The following is an 18,992-nucleotide window of genomic DNA, read 5'->3' as shown; positions in this document are numbered from 1 at the left end:
CTCTCTCTCTCTCGTGGCCTCCCCTCCTCTCCCTCGCTCTCTCCCGTGAATGACCGAGCGCTGCCGTCGCCATCGTTCACCGTAGCCGCAGCCACCGCCTCCCCCTCGCCCTCTCCCTCCATGTCTGCAAGCTCCGCCGTGACATCCTCTACGTCCTCGACGAGCCAAGCAACCGAGGACGCCCCGCGGAGCCGTCACCACTGTCTTCTTCACCTCCGGCCACCCGAGATCGTCGGTGCCGCTCCGTTGACTCCAGAGCCTCCCCCGAGCCGCTGGGCACGCCTTCCGAACCAACATGAGTTCCTGCACATCCTGCCCCTAACCCCGTGGCTTGCCGCTCGCTGTAGCTTCGTTCCCCGCCATGGTCGTAGCTCTTCGTCACCGTCTGTGTCGCCGCCGTCACGCTAGCCGCTGCAGCTCGCAACCACGCGCGTCATCGTGCTCCTGGTGATGCCAGGAGGCCGTCGAGGCACTCCGTAGCCCCTGACGTGCCCCGTAGCTCGATCCCGCTTGAACCCGCGCGCCGGCCGTCGCCTTGAGCTTCGCTTCGACGAGCTCCGGCCACCCCAGCTCCTCCTACCTGCTCCGTTGGATGCGAGAGAGCCCGGGCTACGCCCCGGTGCCCTTAGTCGCCGCCCCCGTGGCTTGTAACGCGGACGCCGCCGCGTCCAGAGGTCGCCGGCGTTAACCTCGCCGGCCCGACGTGCAGGCCCGACCTGCCAGGTGATTAACTTAAGCTAATCACCACTTAGTTAACTTTGAGACACTGATAGTGGGCCCCAGCGCCACTAATTGTAGTTAGATTAGTAAAAAAAACATGTTAACTAACTGAGTCACTGACGTGTGGACCCCACACGTCAGGTTTGACCTGTTCAGCCGCGGTTGACTCGCTGACGTCATGGCATTGTCATGCTGACACAGTTATTCATTTTCTGGTATTAAATTAAATCAGGAAAATCCAAAAATTAGCTAAACTTCAAAAAATCATATAAATTCAACCGTAGCTCAGATTAAAATAAGTTATATATGAAAAATTATCAAAAAAATTCAATCTATCCATCTGTACCATTTTCATGCATGACAAACCAACCTATACATGTTGTATATATGAAAACACACTTATGGCATTTAAAGGGACTTAAATTAGAGTTGCATTTGAACCTTTGGTTCAAATGGACCTCTTCCAAGTTGAATGCTAAATGCATTAGCTCAAAGCAAATCACATATTCATGCCATGTTCATGCATCATATTTGTTTCATATGATTGTGTATTGATTGTCGACACCGTTCCTTCTCGATAGGTCCTGCTCCGGAGACCGATCCAGAGTACCTGTCTATGGAGCAGTGCCCCCTGTTGATCTACCAGGCAAGCAAACCCCCTTTTTCATTCCGATACAATCCTACTCTCTCGCTCCTGATCTTATTTATTGCATTAGGACAACAACGATTCAACTGGTACTTTATGCTGCAGTAGTTGAACCCATTCCTCTGCATGACCTGTCATTGCCACAGTAAATAGTTAAAACCCACTAGCATGTGTTGGAGTTGATTGAGCCATGTTGTGTTCCTACCATGCCATGCCTGCTATTGCTTAGAGTTGTGTCAGGTCTGATTCATCGGGAACAAATTGAAGTGTTACGATATGTTCTGGTGCTGAGAGTTAAGCGTGTGAACACGATTTGGTAAAGGTAGCGGTGAGAGGCCATGTAGAAGTACATGGTGGGTTGTCTCACTAGAACCGTCCTTAAGCACTGAGTTCTGTGTATGTCGTCCAATGACTAGCTACTACCACACATTGAAATACTTAAGTGCCCCTCTCGACTTATTAATCAACTTGATCTCTGTCCAGGAGTTGCAACTAGTTTCTGGTGTTTGTAGGTAGTGCTATTGTTCTACCGAGTGGCACCCGGCAGGGTGGACTTGTGACAGACTAGCCACCGTGGCCCGGTGTACCGAGTGGCACCCGGATGGTGGGCTTGGGAACCGTATACACATCGTTTGGGGCCGTGAGTGAAACCCCAGCCAGATCTCCTTGCGGATGGAACCCAAATAGGCGATAAACCTGGACTAGAGTCTTGTGTGGTTAGTCAGGTCGTGGCCGACACCCTTGCCAGGCTTCCGCTTGAAGGTTGCCGAGATACATGACGTGTACATGGTGATAAGTGGTGAGAGCATGTGTGAAGAAGTACACCCCTGCAGGGTTATCATGATCTATTCGAATAGCCGTGTCCTCGGTTATGGACTTCTTGGATGCTTACGTGGTACATAGACAACTTAAAGTGGATACTCTAAAATGCTCAAGACAAGTGTGAGTGTTATGGATGGCCTTCTCGTAGGGAGACGGGAATGAATCCATAGTAGTGTATTGATGTGGTGTTTAGTGGACTCGTGTGCGCTCTCTTACCTCAAAGAAGTTACTCGTAGTCGTAGAACAGGATAGCCACTGAGTCAAAGCTGGCTTGCTGCAACTAAACCCCACATTACCTTCTTGATACAAATGCATGTATGATAGGATCTGATGTAAGCCTTGCTGAGTACCTTTGTACTCACGTTTGCTTTATTTATGTTTTGCAGGTGAGACATCTGTCTCACTAGTAGTACCGCTTGGACTTCGACGAGTAGCTTGTTACCTCAGCTACGATCTTGTACCATTGGGAGGGACTTGTAGATAGTCAGGCTTCTCAGCCTTTTCTTTTGTAGTTGTCTATACTCAGACATGTAATGCTTCCGTTGCTTGTATGCTCTGAATGATGGGTCATGAGACCTCTGTTTGTATTAGTGCTATGTGGCTCTTCTAGGCCTTTATCTATATGAGTTTGAGTTATGTTGTGATGCCATGTTGTACAGCACATACTTGCATGTTATGTGTACGTGTGACGTGTATTGCTATGTGTGGGATCCGACAACCTAGTTGTTTATCCTGGGTAGCCTCTCTTATGGGGAAATGTAGCCTAGTGCTTCCACTGAGCCATGGTAGTCTGGTACAGCCCGGTTCACCGGAGTCCTACTAGCCTAGCACTACTGCTCCGGAACACTTAGACTAGCTGGCGTGTGATTCACATCGTTCCTATGTCTGTCCTTTCGAGGAAATGTCACGCGGTGACTTCCGGAGTCCTGCTAGCCTGCTACAGCCCGGATTCCCGGAGTCCTGTTAGCCCAGTTGCTACAACCCTGATTCACACGCTGCTGACCGACATGCTAGATGTTGTTTCATGTATGCATGTCCCTGTAAGTTAGTGCCACTTTGGGTTCACGACTAGTCATGTCGGCCCGGGTTCTCTGTCATATGGATGCTAGCGATACTATCATATACGTGAGCCAAAAGGCGCAAATGGTACCGGGCCATGGTAAGGCGACACCCGTAGGGATACCGTGCGTGAGACCGCAAAGTGATATGAGGTGTTACAGGCTAGATCGGTGTGACTTAGAATCGGGGTCCTGACACGGCCCGTTAATGGCTAGTGTAACAGTTGGGCCTAATTACTGCCCTGTCGAATCCGGCCTGCTTAAAGCCCATCTTATAATGGCCCGTGACACTTTTGGGCCTATGGCCCGCGTGGATACTGGCCTGCTTAAAGCCCATAATTTTATTGGGCGAAACAGGCCCAAGATATATTTTGGCCTATTAAGTGCTCGTCCTATTTGGGCCAAACATGGGCCTTAGGCAGTTTTGGCCTGTATTAGACTGTGAATTTTTTGGCTCAACGCTAGCCCAATCTAGGTTTTAGCTTGTTAAAAGCCCATCGTATTCTCTGGCCTAGCTGGCTAGAACTTTACTCGGCTTGTTAAAGGCGGGAAACTACTATAGTTTTAGACCTACTAATGACCCAAGATGATTATAGGCCCACGTTTTAGCCCATATGAGTAATGGGCCAGTCTGAAGACCGACAACACTGAGATCCACTGAACCTTCCGCCTAAATTACAACATAACGACCAAGAATAAACCTAGACTATACAATAATGAAATTACGGCATATTACATCCACTGGGAATCAAAGTTTGCTATCGATGATAATAAAGTGCAACGTGACCACGAATTACATACACTGGGCATCAAAGGTTGCCACCAGTACATATAAACGCGCCGACAAAAGAATATACAAAACTGAGAGCACTTCAGAAGGCACTAGGCCTGGTTAGGATGGGCTCCGCAAGCAGCCTAACAAGATGATGAGACCTTAGTTGTGTCAACCTTAGATGCTCCATCCCTAGCTCTATAGCACCATATTACGCAATGTAGTCCCCCAAGATCTTCATTGCATGTTTGACTTCAAGTCAGAGTTGAGTTAAAGCAAGCCTTTCCGCTTTAAGTTGAGACAGAAGAAGTTGAACTAATTGAGGCGGTGACTGTACAGAGGTTGTCTCATAGCTGCTGGTGAGTAGCTTCAACTCACTGTCTTCATCAAGACAAGACCTTGGGGTCATCTCGCTCTCATCAAGATGGTTTGGCTCACTATCTTCCCCAAAGTTCTGCCAGGCATAAAAGATACGACTCTGAAAGAGAAACAAGGAAACACGTAACATGTTTCACAATTATATAAGCAAATAAATGGATTTGTTCTGCATAAGGAACATGTTTTTACAACTACAATTTAAAACTGGTAGTTGTTGCAAACATCCAATCAGATGTAAACAACAAAGTAAACAATAGTGGAGGAAATGATGCCTATCCAAATCTATACTAGAACAAAGTTTGAAGGCTTGAGAAGGATAAACTTACATTATATGTTAACACGGGCTGGACAAAGCCCTTCTCCATGTTGATGGAAGGATAATTCAATACATTCCTCAAAGAAACTTCGTTATAAGCGTTGCCATTATTCTACATTTTGCAAAGAGTAAATATAGATTAAATACTATTGGAAGAAATAGAGGATAATGAAGCTCAGGTGCAGACTGATGATACATAATCAAATAGCAATTAATTAAGTACATCGTTACAAGGCAAAAGGTACTGGCAAGAGGAATGCAGACACCAACATGTGCAATGGCATTGGTTTTATTCAACATTTTGGTAAGAGTAAATGTAGATATAATAATTTGGATAAAGTGGAGGGCAGGGCAGATAAGACGCAGAGTAATGCTAGACAATCAACTACCTCGCGATGCAAGTACAGTAATACCACCACCGTATGTTATTACTTGTCGCTCAAATGGATGTATCTAGTACTATTAAGTTCTAAATACATCCAATTGATCAACAATTAATTCGATACAGAAGGAGTACATGACAACAGATACTTACATGAGCAATCCAAAACTTCATAACCATTGTGTTAATTCTACATTTATCTAAGAGTAAATATAGATCTTATAATTTTAAGCAAAGGGAGGATAAAGAAGCAAACATTTATTGTGATGCTACATAATCAAACAGCAATGAGTGTAAGTATGCTGACAAAGGTCAAGAGGTACTGACAAGAGTAATGAAGTGTCCAGTATTGTTGTGAGATCCTATGATCCTTTGAGCAAGGAGATTCATCTGAAATTGGTTTTTATACAAGAGAGAAGGTAAGGCACATGCAAAAATTTAGGAGTTCAAATTTTGAATTTATATCATAGACAATACTTGACGCTGGGCTCTTAGCGATTCTAATAGGGGTTTGGCCAGTGGAGTAGGGGTGAAGTGTGGTACAGTTGGGACTGTGTTTTCTGTGGCTGCTGATCTATCTGATTTAACATGTATCACTACCTTTTTCCAAATACCTAGTTTGTACTCCTTGAGGATCTGCACTCACCCTCTTCTTTTTGAACATCTATTAAAAAGAACAATTTGACTGGAAAAACACAGTATGACGACATATGGAATAGGTATAAAAATGGATAAGTATGGCATATACTCATATATGATGCTTAAACTAAGCAAATGGTGTAACAAAGTAGAAGTAATGCAAGAGGTCAGATACAAAATATGTGCAACCAATACAACCTTGCCAAGATAAAGCAAGCTTCTTGATGGGTGAATAAGATAGGCCATCCTCCACCATGCCAAGTTTGTTAGCCAGTGGATTGTTCCACAATATTCCTCTCGTGCGCCCATTCTCATATTCATTTTGATAATGTTCAATACCTAACATGCATGAAAACATAAAAACAAGTGAGATTATCTTTGTAATGCAGAAGTAATTCTAATCCAATATTGCCTCCCTGTAAACTCCTTTGTGTTATCTCTGCAATTCTTCCGAGAGATATCATGCATGATGTAATTTGGTGTGTGCATTAATATAATGTGGCCTACTACTCAAAATATGAGAGCTCCAGAAGTGATGATACTTCGTAGATGACAGCTTCAACATATAGTAAAGAAGAACAAGTCAACCTGACCTAACAGATTCAAAATATACTAAGGAAGAACAACTCCACTTGACCAGTCGACCGCAAATGTCTCTGCTACTCTTCCCAACAAGGAACATACTTATTAAAAAAGAGAAGAGGATCATCTTAAAGAAAAGCAGAAGAGCAAGCAGATTGAAGATATTACAAGTCTTTCTATACAATGTCGGTTGCCCACCTATGATGAACCAGAGCGCACAGAGAAATACTATTCCTTCCAGTCTCTCCATATGTGGCTCACATGCATCTAGTATATACTTAAAGCAAGAGTCAAATAAGCCATCACGTTCTTCCACATATGCTAATATTCTTTACGCCATTAGATTACAATAACAACGACTAAGATTTATGTGTTTTTACGTAACATCATAAAATATATGTACCGGTAGTATTGAGCTTTTATGGTGTCATGTTGAACGGTTACATACAACTACGGTTGGTACAAAAACTACGGTTGATTAAAAAAGCCAACCATGACACGAACGAATATGTGAACATAAAACACATGAACATACCCAGTCGACCGACTTTGGTCATGTCTACATGCCTCATATACAAGAGAAACAAACGGATACATATTCATGCATTGCCTAATTGATTTGCATGTCGTGATTGATTTCTAGCAAACACACAACTTCAATTGGACAAGAACACATACACGTATCATATGCGACGACCAGCCCCCAAGCAGCATAAACACACACACGTAGCCATTGCTAGCCAGCATGATAGCATTAAGCATTCAATATGCGTCCGTCACGTCGGCAAATTGAAGGTGCTGAAGCGTACAATATGCACCCACGATGGATTGCAGGTACTGAAGCATCCAATCTGCACTCCCAATGCTGCGACGCCCAACAGAGCAAAGCCTCAATCCAAACACACGCCAAAAAAACTAGGACAACCATGTGTGTTTGGATATTTCCATCTCAAAAAGTTTTGACAACTTCTTTAAGAACAACCTATTTTCATGTACATTACTATAATTAAGTTATAGCATCACTTATTTGTATTTGACCTATAATAGCTATTTTTTAAATTGTTCTATCTTCTCAATGAAAAATACTAAGTATATCTCATTATTCATAGGGCCAAACAATTCATGCTATCTTTCATATCAAAGAGCAATCTATTTATGGATTCAAAGTTTCAAGGTTGTGGAATCCATAAAAATACCGCCAATGAGCAATGTAAGTGAAATATATTTTTCATACAAAGCAAACATACAGGAGGGAAAAGGATCTCCAGAGGTTTACCCAGATTATTACTTTGAGTTTCTATGAAGGATACACTATAGGAACAGGCAGAAAAAGAAAAACAATGATCAGGTATGTTTATAGTTCAGAAATAACTGGAGTATTATATAATATTTATGATTCGCTAACATGAATGGTGTGGTAGGTATTGTATTCGACTCCAAATTAGTGAGCATAAAACTACTACAAGCTGCACTTTATTTGAAAAGGACACTCCAAGATTGCTTAATACATCTATCTCTAACTTGCTGAGATCATTCGATGGGAAATGAAATGCCAAGTTGAATGGATGTAATATCATCTTTGGCACAGAAAATTATGTAGTAAAAAGAACATTTGTGCCCAATGATAGGCTTGAGATGCTCTACTTGAATGATAAAGCTGAGGTAAAGGTGCATTTAACTTTTTTTCTTCAAAAATTAAGTATTGTGTCTAGAATTCCCTAATTAATTCATCTTACATATATTGCATTGAAATTGATGGATGATGAGGTGGACACTGTCTTAAAACATGAAAGGTAGACGCAGAACATGCACCGATAAAATGGTGATTGATTTTTCCACTGTAGACACTTCTAGATTTTTATAAATGTGTTTGATTTTAAATTTATATTTATTTTGCAGTCATAGAATAATAATGTTTCAACTACCAAATTACAATGTGTCTGGTGCCAATGAAATAGGAACCACACGATAGTAATGGGACTAAAATAAACAAAGATGGGCATCAAGACAAAATAACATCATCGTCACGTGAGTTCCACGATGACAAGAAAAGAAGACCGGGATATGTTGTAATACCAGATGAATCAGAGGAGAATGCACGGAGCATGTTTGCCAGAAAGCAAGGGAAAAGATGTCAGCCGAAACAATACAAGGCTTGAAGATGAAGATGATGTACGGAAACAGAAGCCTAGGAGAGCGAGGAAGTTATCTATAAAATTAGTGCATCGGTAGCTTATCAGATAAATAATAGGGCAACATATTTTACTTACCAAGATATATACAGTAAGTGTACTTGACATCTACTAGGATAAGAAGAAAACTTATTATACTGCAATAGCATTATGTCCTTAGTCTAGAATAGACTGAATACTTTCTTCAGATCAACCAATATAAGGAGACATTAACACTATGAAAAGCATGTCATATTGTATTGATTTGAAATACAGTTAGACATACACTTTTGGGAGTTCTATGTTCTTGGTAACAGTTCTACTATCATGCTGCATTTTCTATTCAAGCGTACCATGAGAAAAATTCCAATATTATAGTACGAGTAATATAGAAATCTTAGGAAGGAGCACAAAGATGATTTGGATTAGGAAGGATACAGAGCAATAACACTTACAGTGGTAAAAGTCCAGCAGTACAAACAATTAGGAAGGCATGAAGATGAATACTCGGATCTTGGGCGCGGTAAAATAATATCCATTGTTACTGCCACCCTAAGGAAGAATACAAGTGGTGAGCTCGAAGATAAAGTAGGCGAAACGAAGATATTGTTCTGGGTACTAAAACTTCCATGACTCATACAGCCTTTTCAGTTTAACAAAACCATGAATATATGTTCAATATTATACGTACTAGCTGCAACACATGTAAAAATTCAACCATTGTATCTCAATCGACACATGTTTTTTTACAATTAACAAGTTAAAACCTTCTTGCTAAGACAAGGTAACAACAAATAAAACCACTTTACATTGCTATGTAGGAACTATAAGCCATAATGTTAATTAGAATGATGCTTATCATCAACACTTACATGTGGTAGAAGTCCAACAACACCGACGATGAGGAGGGCAACAACACAGTGGTTGGCCAAACATGTTGCTCACATCTTGGTACTATTCATTTATTTTGCTATCTCCTCATATGAATCTGCCTCTGTTACCCCCACACCTCTAATAGACCATAACAGTAGTCCACCATATGTACAGTGCCTTAGGATCCAGTTATTCTCCATTAGCTTGCCTTGGTCAACAATTATTTTCTGTCCTATGCCACCTTGGCATTGATGCCCTGGCACCAATAGCTTGACCCAGTAGAACAATTTTGTCCATGAAATCCATGAACCGATACTCCATCCTCCATGAGATCTCTCACCACTCATTGGATGGGAAATCTGGACAAACCCAAAGATTATACACCAAATATGTCCAGATTCAAGCTCAAAATAATAATATCAGCATTGTCACAGAAAACTATACAGTAAGTTGTGCCTGGTGATAGGCTTAAGATGTTGTCATTGAACAACAAAGTTAAGAAAGTAAAGGCGCATCTAATCCTCTATAAGATTAATACTGTGTTCCTAATTTTCTTCATTTATTTGTCCTGCATCCTATGGAAGTGTGGTAGAAACAATATTTTTAAGTTGGGTTAGATGCGCCTCTACAAAGAAAAATAATGACAAAGACAATAATGTAAGTTCTCGATTCTAACCCCTAAAGAATCGAAAGGGAGATCAATGGCAAGTGAAATAATAAGTCTATAATCCACATTCTCTGAATAATCTATACATGAAAACAACAATTATGTACGAGGAAATTTCCTAAATTATAATTACAAGTACATAGTGCTTCATTGTAAAAGTTAGACACTTCAGAAATTGAAGTTTAAAATCATCACATTACCTCTGAACAAATTTTACAAGTGAATTAAATAAATCAACTTATAACGTACATACACTGCCAAGCAAGAGGAGAAATGATTTGAGTCACAAACAGAGAAGGATTAAAGGTGTTAATTGACGACATGAAGTGCCCAGGCGAAAATAGTGCAAAGAATATAGTATACAAGGAGATATTTTAACTTCTTTTATTTCTCAAGTAAATGCATATGAGAACCAACTCATGATTTTTACATACAATGTCTGGTAGAAATAACTAACGTCCAGTGAAAAATAAGGTGAGGAAGCTTTAATACAAAAGCACTTTGTAGATTGGATTTACAATTATTTTCTAGACAAGAAATGAGGGTTACATTTTATCTATTGAATGATTAGAAATTGGATTTTTCTAACTATATTGAATCATGTGTTACAATAGTAGATGCCAATGCAAATTAATATTACCAGCTGCTTTAATGCATATAGATGTTAACAACTGCAGAAACATTATCAACTATAATATATGAAATTAGTGTCACACGGTAATATATTGGATATAATGTTGGCTGTATAAAGATCTATATATTGCTAAGGAAATGCTGAAGAGACGATAAATTGAGGATCAGTACAATGTGAACATGAAAAAAGATGCAAGTTCAATTCCGTACACAATGAAAGGGAAATCAATGGCAGATCAAATAGTTATATAGTGTAGATCCCACATATAATCCATACATGAATAAGACTGTACATACACAAACTAAGCAAGTCACATTATGAAGTACTACAAATGATGCGAAGCAAGAGGAGAATGGGAGCGTGCAGAGGGATTCATACCTGTCGTTCTTCATCAACCTAAGCGACAAGGAACGAGAGGCCATTCTACGCAACGCCAAAGCTCTCTGCCAGCACCTGTGACCTCCCAGGCGACCGGCATCCGCCTTTCCTGATCAGCGACGACGAGATGCGATCTCGCTGGTGGCCGGAGCAAGAACAGCTGCTTAAACACCCGGTCCCCTCCTCGGTCAGAATGGCTTGGAAGATCGGCACACACCAAATCGCTGGGAAATCTGCGAACCTGTGCACCCTTCGTCAGGTCAGTCACTGCCTCCTCCACACCACCAACCTGCAGCACCATCGCCCCGGCCGCACCGGCGATGAAGATGTCGAGCAGCACGATGCGTCCTGCTCGGATCTCCCCTGCCCACCCTACCCAAATCTCAACCGCGTAAAGACAACAGTACAGTAAAGAAAGGGGATTTTGTTGTCGGCGTGATTTGGGGAAAACAATAGCCTTTTCCTACTTTTTGCTATGGCAGGAATATTAGATGTACATATTTTGCTCTGATGGATGGACAAATATCACGTACTTTGACCTATAATTGAGAAATACCTTCTGTGAAAAAGAAAAAAAACAAGTGAGAAATACTACGCGTGGCAAAACTGCAAAATTCACTATTACATGTGAAACCACATTGGCGGAAGGATGTTAAAAATACTACATATAACCAAAAGAAAAATTAAAACATTAGCTACAGAGACGTTTATGACATTAAAAAAAGGGTGAAAGGCTAGACCAATGGCATTTTTTAAATATAATATATATACAAACCTAGCTGACAAGGCATTTTTTTAGTAAAGATTTTCAAATGGATACAAATCATATAGTGGACAAATAAGTCAAAAACAAATATGATTGTGTAGATGAACGTAACAAGTCAAAATTGTTAGGAATATGTTGTATAAATAATATTGTACAATAAACATAATCGAAGTTTGAATCAAGAGAAAAAGAGCATCAATCGATGGTCAGTCAAAATTCTCTATTATACAAAAATAGTCTATATGCATAAATAAAATGTGTAAAGAGATTTTATATTTAGTTACAACAGTGAGTCTATTTTACACAATTCAATTTCTCTATAATGGATTATGGCCATGTAATGGAACAATAGGAAATGCCTAAAATGGATGAAAAAACTAAAGAGTATATATGATAATAACCAAAACACACACACGGAAATGAACTAAAAGTATGTAGGAGTTTGTTATTCAATAATAGTAAAATTTCGTACAATGTCAATGAAATAATAAAATGATTAAACCAAAGTATGATAAATGCAAATCATTCATTGCAATATAATTATATCAAAACCTAGTTGCGCAAATGCGCAGGTACACCCACTAGTTTTGAAACTAAAGTAGGAACGTTTAGCTGATCAATTAAACATCTCTCAGTTTTACTAATATCAGCATAATATCATATTTGAATTTCTACAACTAAGCTTGTTTAGCTCGATGGTGGAGCAGTGCTATTATGACACGAACCACGTAGGCTGACCGTGGTCATCATAAAATGGGGAAACCGTAAGCATGATGAGTATAGTGTTTACTGTGGCAGTGGGATGACAGATCTGAAGTTGCAAACCGCGCAAAGGGTAGTTAGCAACCGATGTTTGCTTTAAAATAACAACTAAGATTTGGTATGGAAAATAAAGTACAGTCAACAAGTGACAAAGAAATGCAATTCTTTTGTCTCTCTATATGTCGCGACATGCATTTGGAAACTCCAGTGGGACCTTTAGCTAACCAATTAAATGTGTCTGTTAACTAATATCAGTATCATATCATATCACAATCATATTTGAACAACTAAGCTTGGGAATTTTGAGTGTTGTGTTGTTTAGCTTGAAGGGTGGAGTAATGCTAGTACGACACAAAGCACCAACGCAGATCATAGTAGAGTAGATAAAAGTGGAAAACCCTAAGCATCAAGAGTAAAATCAGGAAAGTGGAACTAGCTGGACCAGTGGGTGGCGCACATGCTTTTCAAAATGAATATATGAACATTAGGTGACCAATTAAACGTTCTCTATTTTAGTAATATGAGCATCATATCAGATTCGTATTTCAACACCTAAGTTTTGGAATTATGAGTGGCATGTTGTTTCGCTTGATGGGTTGAGGTCTTGAGGAGCAGTGCTAGCACGACACGAAGCACCTGCAATGATCATAGTGAATATAAAGGGGGGAAACCATAAGTTTTACGAGTATAGTGACCTTGCCATGGCGGATCTGAAGGTGCAAACTGGACAAAGCTACTTCGCAACCAATGTTTGCTTTCAACTAGCCACTACAATTTTGTATGAACAAGAAAATTACAGTAAACAATTTACGATCTATTTTCCGGGTGAGATCAATAATTTAAGCACATCTGGAAGAGTACCACCTCTGTTGCGACGCCGTGTAGGCCCCTACTGATACGTTGAGGGTGCTGCGGGAGCGATGACTGTCGGCGGCGCGGAAGAAGACTTTAGACGGCAGACGACCATGTTGGGGGATAAGTCCTATTGCTGTGGACGAGGTGGTGATAGGAGCGGCAACGGCAAGGTGGACGACGGTGCCGATCACTACAAAAAAAGACACATCCGTGACATTTTGGGCCGAACGAATTTTTTTTCTGTCATACTTATGACACTTCTATGATGATAATTTGACAAAATCCGGTATCATCATAGATGTGGTGGGCTCCTACTTCTATGATAAAAAATCATGACAGAAAATGAGCTTTTCGTCCTGGGCGGGCCGGAGCCGCAGCTGCATGACATTCTTCGGGCCATCCATGACGGAAAAAATCATGGTAGAAGTGAGGGCGAGGAAAATATCGGGGTGTTTCCGGTTACAGTGGGTGGTCGGGGCCAAGCGATGCACGGAGGTTTGCGCGTTTCTCTTGTACACGCACGCATATGGGTGAGAGGCGCTGGGCTCTAACTGAACCCAAGCGATTGCACTGCAGGCTACGCGTTACTGAACCCGAGCGATCGATCGATGGCTGTTAACTGAACCCGATCGAGCGATTCCTTCGCTACTGCTGCTAACTGAAGCAGATCGATGCTGCCTTTGGATGAACAGTGATCATTGCAGGGGGGGTTTGGATGAACAGTTCCCGGTGGGGGTGGATGAACAGGACCCCGTGGTGTTGCCTCTGGATGAACAGGACCCCGATCGATCGAGCCGGTTGGGGCTGGATGAACAGGACCCCGTGGAGGGCTGGATGAACAGGACCACCCTGTGGAGGGCTAGATGAACAGTAGATGGTGGAGGGATGGATGAACAGTAGCCCGTGGAGGGGTGGTTGAATAGGAGCCCGTGGAGAGGGATGGTTGAATAGTAGCCGGTGGAGTAGCACGCGGTGGAGGCTGGATGAACAGAAGCCCGTGGATAAACAGTCACAGGTGGAGGCGAGAGGAGGTCGACGGTGGATGAACAGTAGCCCATGGAGGCTAGAGGGTGTCGACGGTGGAGATGAATAGTATCCCGTGGAGTCCCGTTTGCGGTACGCCACACCCCTCATGATGAACAGGACCCCCGTTTCGACCATAGCACTCCAACACAAGTCCATTTCCTCTGTTTTGCGGTACGCCACACCCCTCCCGATGAATAGGACCCCCGTTTCGACCGTAGGAGGTCCGTTTCCTCCGTTTTCCGTTACGCCAGACCCCTCCCGATGAACAGGACACTGTTTCGTCCGTGGCCGGTCGAACACAAGGCCGATTCCTCCGTTCTGCGGTACGCCAGGCCTTATTTCCATCGGTTGTTCCGTCCAAGCCCTCCCGATAAACACGACGACGCATTCCGTTCTGACCCCGCCGGTTGGCTCCCCATGAACACGATGGCAACGATGTTTCTCCGTTCCAACCCACCTATGTACATGAGCCCTGGCCGTACGTATGCGCGAGTAGGCATTCGAGACCCTGCCCGTATGTTCGTACGTGGCCGTATTTACTTTCTTGCACCCTGGCAGATGTACGTACGTGTACATGCTATGTGCGCGCCTATACATCGACCAGTATGTACGTACACGTTCGCGACCAGAATGACAACGCTACGTACGCTTCGACCAGGTGGGTCCCGACTGTTAGGCACTTCCTTGCGTGCGAAGATGTATCTGGTGGGTCCCAATAGTCAGGGGGGCGAATCATTTTTTTTGCCCGGACGCACTTCCTTGTGTGCGAAGATGTAGCTGGTAGGTCCCAGCAGTCAGCGGGGAAACATACACGAAATACGGTTGCCCGTCCGGTGGGTCCCTGCTGTCAGGTGGATGAATCATTATTTTTCCGCGTAATAAGGAGGCACTTCCTTACTATGGTCGTGGACCCAACTGTCAGCCTCTCCACATACAGTGCACGTCCGATGGAAGTTGTTCCTTGACCACGTTGACCATGCCGCGCCGAGAGCACCAGGGCGGTGGACAACGGCGAGGCCTAGGAAGGGGACGACGCGGAGCCGGGGAAGATGCGGTAGTGGATGCCCACGCATAGAGGAGTATGATGGTTCACTGGTTCCGCTGCGGTGTGAGGCTGCCGTCGCCGCAGAATAACAGGGGGTGTGGGTGAGTAGAGGGATGGTCTGGCCAGCGGTGGGAGTAGTAGGGGGCAGTGAGGCCTCCGCGACATCACAGCCGGCCACGGGAGGCAGGAGCACGTGGCACGACCGGCGCTGGTTTGGGCGGCTGGAGCAAGAAGACCAGAGGTTGAAGAAGCACTACGGCCGTTGGATGGACATCGTACGGTCACTTGAGCTAGAATCGTTCATATTGAGTAAGTTGACAAAGCCCTCTGTCCCCGTCAACTTAGTAGGCCCACAAGTCAGCCTCCCACCAAGGTGGGTCCCAGCTAGCAGGGGGAGTATTCATTTTTCTCTGCGTAATAAGGAGGCACTTCCGATGGGTCCGAGCTGACAGTGGGGGGAATGTTTTTTTTGTGAAATACGATGGCCCGTCCGGTGGGTCCCGGCAGTCAGGGGGGAAACGTTTTTTTCACAAAATACAGTGGCCCGTCCGGTGGGTCCCTGCTGTCAGGTGGAGGAATCATTATTTTCCGCGTAATAAGGAGGTACTTCCTTGCTGCGGCCGTGGACCCAGCTGTCAGCCTCTCCTCATACAGTACACTTCCGATGGAAGTCGTTCCTTGACCACGTTGACCATGCCTCGTTCTATTGCATGCATGCCTCCATGGGCATGGTGCGTCCCCACTGTCAGCCTCTCACGTACAGTCATCTTTCGATGACTCTCGGTTGTTCACCATGTTAACCACACCGTGCCGAGCGCACCAAGGCTGGTGGACGATAGCGAGGCCCCAGACTAGAACAACCCAGAGATGGGGAAGACGGGGCAGTGGAGTCGCAGATGGAGAGGAGTGGGAAACTTGACTGGTTTGGGTGCGTGGCAGCACAGCCGCGGTGCTGCTTATGGGAGGCAGGAGCAAGAACAGAGGTTGAAAAAGGAGCACGGCTGTTGGATTAACATCCAACGGTCCAGCTGCTAGAATCATTTGTTGATTAAGTTGACAAAGCCCTGCGTGCACATCCGCTTAGTAGGCCCACAAGCCAGCCACCAAATCTGACGAGTCCCAGCTGTCAACGGGAGGAATAATTTTTTTCGCATAACAAGGAGGCACTTCCTTCCGTGCGAAGATACAGCCGTTGGGTCCCAGCTGTCAGGTGGAGAAAACATTTTTTCAGCTTAATAAGGAGGAACTTTCCATGTGTGCGACCATGGACCTCGTGGGTCCCAGCCATCAGGCTCTCCATGTACTGTCCTCTTCCAACGACTCTCGTTTGTTGACCACGCCGCACCGAGCGCAGCGAGGAGGTGGACGACGGCAAGGCCTCGGATGGGAACAACTCGGAGATGGGAAGACGCGGCAGTGGAGTCATAGATTGAGAGGAGGAGAAGGGTTATAACTAGTTCTGGTGCGGCGTGGGGCTGTAGTCGATGGAGAATAACAGGAGGTGCGGAGGGGTGGAGGAATAGCCTGGCCGGCAGTGGGGTAGCGCTTCGTAGCGATGCGTGCTAAGCAGAGCCGCTAGCCGGCGGTCCCGGCGACGCTGGAGGAAAAAGACGAGAGATTGAAAGTGCATGCCGGCCGTTGGATATAAATCCAATGGCTATGGATGTCATAATAATTTGTTGACCAAGTTGACAACGCCCTGCGTAGGCTTCGACCTATTGACCCACATGTCAGCCTGCAAAAATATGGCATATATTTAACCCATGTTTTCTAGAATGTACAGTCCATTTTTTGGGCTGGGTGAACAAATAATTTCGCGTCAATGCGGCCCATTTATATTTTCTAAGGAATCCCAGCCCATTTACACTTCCCTCAAATACACGAATTAGCTGGGCTCGTTATATATATAATGTTATGTTAGAAGGAGAAATTAATATCAAAAAAATAAACCGGAGAGGCACATTTTTTATATACATAATTAACAAATTAGCGAGATATTGCTCAAAATAAAAATGAGCACATTATTATTACATTGGTCCTTAAAATCTTCGCAAGCTTTTGTACGCAATCACCAGGATTTTCCTTACCTGTGAGTCAAAAACAACCAGGATTTTCCTTGCCAACTTTTGTTAAACATTTACTTTTATAAGTTAATAACACATGGGATGTTTTTATAATATATATATGTCTATAAAATATACGATAATAGTAATAATATAAATATATATAATGTGGTTCAAAAATACATTGGGTGCCGATCTTTAAGAAAAAGCCCATAGGCCGGTATGGACCTCAAAAAATAAGTTGAAACCACTGTCACCGTATGTCGTGGGCTACACATGTTAAAATACAAAACCCAGGCCTAGCTGATACTTGTTCGTCCTCTAGAAAAAAATGATACCAGATCCCCGAGCGAACTGGATTAAAGAGAGGGCTGACGGCACGACTGAAGAAGCACATCAGGAGTGATTTTTTTCTTCAGTGGATGGCTCTCGATGGTGTTTTTTTACTTGCCTCTGCACCATACAACTTGTATTTTTAGCCTCCCAGTCCGTGGTGGACCAGCAGTCCATTTGCTGGGCGGGCCAACCTACAGAAACCAGCACTCGATTTTTCATCAAGCCCCAAAAACAATGCAGTACTATGTTTGTTTTGAAGACGAAAACATTACGGCAGGGGTTGAGCACAGGAGGGGGCAAGACATAGCAAAAAGATTAAAAAGAGTTGTGTCGGGGGAAATCGACACCTATAGGATCACTGGGATCCCTTCTACGCTTGGCGGGCGTGGTGTTGTGGAAAGATCGGGTCTGACAGGAAGCACATGGATCGTTTACCCAGGTTCGGGCTGCAAGGATGCGTAAAACCCTAGTCCTGCTTTGGTGGATGTATGGAGAGTGTTCTTGTGTTCTTGAGCTAGCTACGAGGTGCAACTTTGCCCAAAAGATCCGAATCCCACTCCTGGTCGCCTCGGGCCTCCTTTTATAAGAAAAAGGGGTTGCCACAGTGGCACACAAGAGGTGGAAAGATGTACAGTGGATGATTCTATCCTCTGGCATCATTGGACAAACGTATTTAATGCACTACCGACGTGCCCCTCTCACTTTATCGGGGACGACAAGGAAGCACGTCCTAGCTGTCGCGGCCACACTTGGCTTCGACACGCGTCTGAGCTGACAAGGTGTCGTGGCGCCACGTTCGCTGGCTGCTGGGCTGGCGCGGTGGTGGAGCCTTCAGGAAGACTTGCATGCCACCACACAGGTGCTTGCTGGGTCGGTGTAGAGGATGCTCATCGCCATGCAGGTGTCCGTCCAGCTGGTTGAGCTAGCAGCTGCTTGGGGACGACGGTGGAGCTTTGGCAGATGCGGGCCTAGCTGCGGCCCTGCTGGTGTCCTCGACAAGGGTCTTGTCGAGCCCTCGGCACGGGTCTTGCCATGGCGTCGCAGTCGTCCCCGGCAAGGATCTCGCCGGGGGTCGTTGTCTTCTGGTCCTCATCTGATCTT

The 18,992-nt window shown here is 43.9% G+C and overlaps 2 long non-coding RNA genes across 5 annotated transcripts; both read right to left on the bottom strand.

Moving 5' to 3' along the window:
- Nucleotides 1-3,988: 3,988 nt before the first annotated feature.
- On the bottom strand, nt 3,989-4,782 carry LOC119271529. Its single transcript, XR_005134580.1, has 2 exons — nt 4,723-4,782; nt 3,989-4,496 (listed from the first exon to the last, which is right to left on the bottom strand). It is a non-coding gene; the product is annotated as an uncharacterized LOC119271529 (long non-coding RNA).
- Nucleotides 4,783-6,020: 1,238 nt separating this feature from the next.
- Nucleotides 6,021-11,438, bottom strand: LOC119268038. Of its 4 annotated transcripts, none has more exons than XR_005132805.1 (4): nt 11,039-11,438; nt 9,359-9,718; nt 8,942-9,038; nt 6,021-6,072 (listed from the first exon to the last, which is right to left on the bottom strand). It is a non-coding gene; the product is annotated as an uncharacterized LOC119268038 (long non-coding RNA). The 4 variants fall into 4 exon arrangements; XR_005132804.1 differs by lacking the exon at nt 6,021-6,072 and adding an exon at nt 6,472-8,524; XR_005132803.1 differs by lacking the exon at nt 6,021-6,072 and having other exon boundaries at nt 6,472-9,038; nt 11,039-11,198; nt 11,280-11,438.
- Nucleotides 11,439-18,992: the final 7,554 nt, after the last annotated feature.

The sequence above is a fragment of the Triticum dicoccoides genome, chromosome 3A (assembly GCF_002162155.2).
Source record: "Triticum dicoccoides isolate Atlit2015 ecotype Zavitan chromosome 3A, WEW_v2.0, whole genome shotgun sequence".
Lineage (NCBI taxonomy): Eukaryota > Viridiplantae > Streptophyta > Magnoliopsida > Poales > Poaceae > Triticum > Triticum dicoccoides.
Note: the sequence above shows the minus strand (reverse complement) of the source record. Positions and strands in the feature narration are given on the sequence as shown.